Here is a 4,341-nt window from a genome sequence, read left to right on the forward strand (position 1 = left end):
GCAATCCCTGTTCAAGCAAATTGTGATCAAAAGAGAAGTTCTTGACCTAGTTCATCTTCCTTCAAGAAGTTGTTGTGTATTTGCACCGTAGGGTTTTGTAACCAAGCATCTTCCTGCTATTCATCATAAAGGATGAATGAAGAACTTTGCAGCCAACCTTTCTTCCTTAGTTGGTGTTCTGAAGTCGCTACTGGGATCCGCGCATTGGTTAGTCACGTACTTGGGAGCCGTGCATCAAAGGTGGAACTGTCACTACAGATCAAGTCCAATTGGGTATTGGGGTAAGGGTTCAACTGTAGGTTGTAAGGTACTTGGGATTCCTTTACTTGTAACCGCTTGATTTGATAATAGTGGAGTTCGGGAGTGGTGACTGAAAATCACCTGATGGGGTTTTTGCGCGAGGTTTTTCCCCATTCGTAAACAAATCACCGTGTCATTTAATTTCTGCTGCATTTTTAGTTTTTGGTGATTTGTTTGTGCTTCCACACAATTGCATGATAAATTGATTAATTAAAAACTTGGCTAATTAATTAATTGGTTTTATCACAAGGGGTCATTCAGTTTGTGGCCTATCAAGTGGTATCAGAGCAGGCACACTCTGATTAGGGTTTAATCTTTGCTGTGTTGATTATTGACCCTGCTTGTCATGGATAGAGACAATCTTTAATTATACCTCCTTTATTTGATGGCACTAACTATGCATATTGGAAAGTCGCATGAGAGCTTTCTTGCAGTCTTTAGATGAAAAGGTGTGGCAAGCTGTAGAGATTGGCTGGACTAAGCCAAAAGAAGAACCGGCCGATTAGGATGATGCTAAGATCAAGGCGGCAAACTTCAACAGCAGAGCGTTAAATGCCCTATTTAGCGCAGTCACCAATGAAGAGTTCAAAAAGATATCCTCAACTGAAACTGCTGAGGAGGCTTGGACCATCCTCCAAACAACCTATGAAGGAACAAAGGCTGTCAAAGATTCAAAGCTTCAGAGGCTTACTACTAGCTTTGAAGAAATTAAGATGGAGGAGGATGAGTCATTTGATGAGTTCTATGCCAAGCTCAAGGACATAGTGAACTCAGCCTTCAATCTTAGGGAAACCATCTCTAAACCCAAGATTGTAAGGAAATGCTCAGATCTCTACCTGAGAGATTCCATGCCAAGATTACGGCGATAGAGGAATCAAAGGACATTGACAAGATTCCTTTGACTGAGCTGGTTGGAAACTTGCAAACCTATGAGATAGGGTTATCTAGGATTGGCAAGTCAAGTAAAGGTAAAAGCATGGCCTTGAAGGCAAAGAGCAGTGATAAGATGAGTCTTCCGATGATGAAGATTCCAAGATGAAGTCCTACATCACCCGACAGTTCAAGAAGTTTATGAAGAATGCCAATGGAAGGAGCTTCGACAAGGACCGTAGGCAGTTCAGTTCTTCTCAGTTTAAAAGCCAAGACAAAGGGAAGAAGGATGCTAAGGATGGCAGTCAGTACATGTTCCTGCAGGACCAAAGTGCTTTGGGTGTCATGGATTCGGACACATGAAACATGAGTGTCCTACATATCTCAAGAGCATTGGGAAAAGCAAGGCACTTGCTGCAACTCTAAGTGACACTGAGCCTGAAGATGATTCCGACAATGAGGATGACGGAATCTTAAATGCCTTCACTGCCACAGTCAATCCTACTGAAGGGATTGTTGAAGAAGTGGATGAAGAAGAAGAACTGGTGGAGTCAAAATTTGAGAAGATGGATGATTAAGATGATATCCATTCAGCCTATGAGAAGCTGTACAAGCTCTCTGAAAAGCATGAGAAATTATATAGGCTGGCCACCAAGAAGCTCAGTGATGTGGAACTTGATCGTGAAGAGTTGTCCACAAAGTTTGATGAGGCGAATCAAACTATTGGAGCACTGAGATTTGAAAACAACTTTTTGGCTGAGAAGACCAAGAAGCTTAAGCGGAGCTGGTTCAAGTAAGAGCTCAACTGGAGAGGACTTCAAGTGCAAAGCTTGATGAGATGCTTAGAATCAGAAATCTGTTCGGATCGAACTGGTTTGGGGTATGGTCTTTCTTTCTCTAATACTGCTTCTACTAGTAATACTGTTTTTGTTCCTCCTGCTAATAACACTAAATTGAGAATATTGATGTTAAAACTGAATTAGCAGTGAGAACTTAGACAAGGGTAAATCTATCTTAGGAGCACCCCTAAGCAAGATAAGAAAGATGCTAAAACCCTAGGGCTAAGAAGGCTAACTCTCAAAAGCCTAAACAAAAGAAGCAGCATCTCTGTCATCATTGTGGAGCTGCCGGTCATACTAGACCAAATTGCTATAAGTGGTTAGCCACTCAACAGAGCAATGGCATGATAGATTGGAAGCCAAAATAGCTTCAATCCTCTCTTGCTCCTCTTGGAGATCTTCTGAAAGCCCTCATGTTCCTTTCGAACTTGAACGGTTTAAATTTTCCCCCTCACCACCGGTTCAAGGATTTAATCAAAGGAAAGCTCTTCCAAGGTGTGGAAGAAAAAGGACTTTAAGTGATTTCATCACTTTCTTTTCCCTTCTTGTTTTTCTGTTTGTTGCATTGCTTGTGTGTTTTGCTTTTCTGCTGAGTCAGTCTAGTTTTTGCTTTGCTTTGTTAACATGTTTTGTGTGTTTACTTTCAGTTTTGTTTATTTTTTTTTTGAAAAAAAAATTGAAAAATTAGAAAAATACAAAAACAGTGTGTGTGTTATGTACTTTGGTACTTGTGTACCTTGGATGGCCAATGAAACAAAGTTTTCTAAACTTTGTATCTCTTGTAGCTTAGATGAGCATCTCTATACACAACTAAGCAAGTGAGCTTTGTGCCTCTTGTTTGTGATGAGTAAGATTAGGTTATCTCTTAAAACTTAACACTCATATCACTCTTTTTGACAGGTAGGACTAGAAAATTCTAAGAGAAAGGCATAAATAACCATCTCACCACTGTGGCCCGCCAATCATAATATGACATATGTATGCTTCGGCATAGCAAAAGTGCAGTGTCAAAGACTTCGTATGCTTCGGCATAGCAAAAGTGCGATGTCAAATGCTGGCAGGCGACCATGGGTGGATTTGCACCAGAGGCCACTCCTTCACCACCTACTCCAGCAGCTTCAGATTTTGAGGATGATGATGATGATGATGGGGATGCTAGTTCTGCCGATGAGATGTCTACATGACACTTTACCCTTTGCCACTCGTGACAAAAAGGGGGAGTAGTTTTGGGGTTATAAAAGTAGTCATCTTAGAGGGAAAGTTAGTATAGGACATTTTTGATAAGGGGAGTGTTGACATTTCTAAGGGATGTAGTGAGGCTTTATATGTATCTTTTCTTTTCTTACCTTTTAGATACATTGATCATGTATATGAAGTCCTTTGACCATTTTACATACATTGTACTTATTTTCTATATATGTGGATGTATGTTTCTTTCACCTCTCTCTTCATGTGTTGTTTCTTTTCTATCTTTATACACATGTTCTTTATACTTGTATGCAATCTATTTATTTCTGTTTCACACAAGATGCCTTGATGAGTTTTGTTTAAAGTGTTTCAGAAATACAGGTTGTCAAAGTCTACTTGCCATAAACTCTCTTCTTGCAAAGTTTTTCAAGAGTTTGTGTTATGGTAGATTTTATTGTATTCAAACAAGTGAATATGAGTTGAGTGATTTATGACTTCTCTAATATGCTTTTTTGTTTGTTGTGGTTTTGTCACAGATTGCCAAAGAGGGAGATTGTTAGGACATATATGTTTTCACTTGTTAAGAACATATGTCACTTATTTATGTAAATTGGCTAATCTTTTGACAAAACGCACTCTACTTGTAATTGGGTAGTTCTAAGTTTTTTTAATACTTCAAGAAACAAGGTTTCAAGGTCAAGTGTTGAAGTCATCAAGTCTGTCCAAGAAAAAGCAAGCTGAAGTGCAATTTCATTAAATCTCGACACCTGCTCGACAGCTACCTCGACACCTGCTATCTGTCGAGATTTAAAAACTCAGATTTCCAATCTGATTTTCTTGGAATCCGTGAATATGTTTTTGGGCATTCTTTTCTTCTAACCCTAAACATATAAAAGGATTGTTTTAAGAGCCGTCAAGTGTGACACAAGTTGCAATATCATTAAGCAATCCTTGTTCAAGCAAATTGTGATCAAAAGACGAAGTTCTTGACCTAGTTCATCTTCCTTCAAGAAGTTGTTGTGTATTTGCACCGTAGGGTTTTGTAACCAAGCATCTTCCTGCTATTCATCATAAAGGATGAACTGAAGAACTTTGCAGCCAACCTTTCTTCCTTAGTTGGTGTTCTGAAGTCACGTACTAGGAT

The sequence above is a fragment of the Quercus suber genome, unplaced genomic scaffold (assembly GCF_002906115.3).
Source record: "Quercus suber isolate HL8 unplaced genomic scaffold, Cork oak 2.0 scaffold_81, whole genome shotgun sequence".
Taxonomy (NCBI): Eukaryota; Viridiplantae; Streptophyta; class Magnoliopsida; order Fagales; family Fagaceae; genus Quercus; species Quercus suber.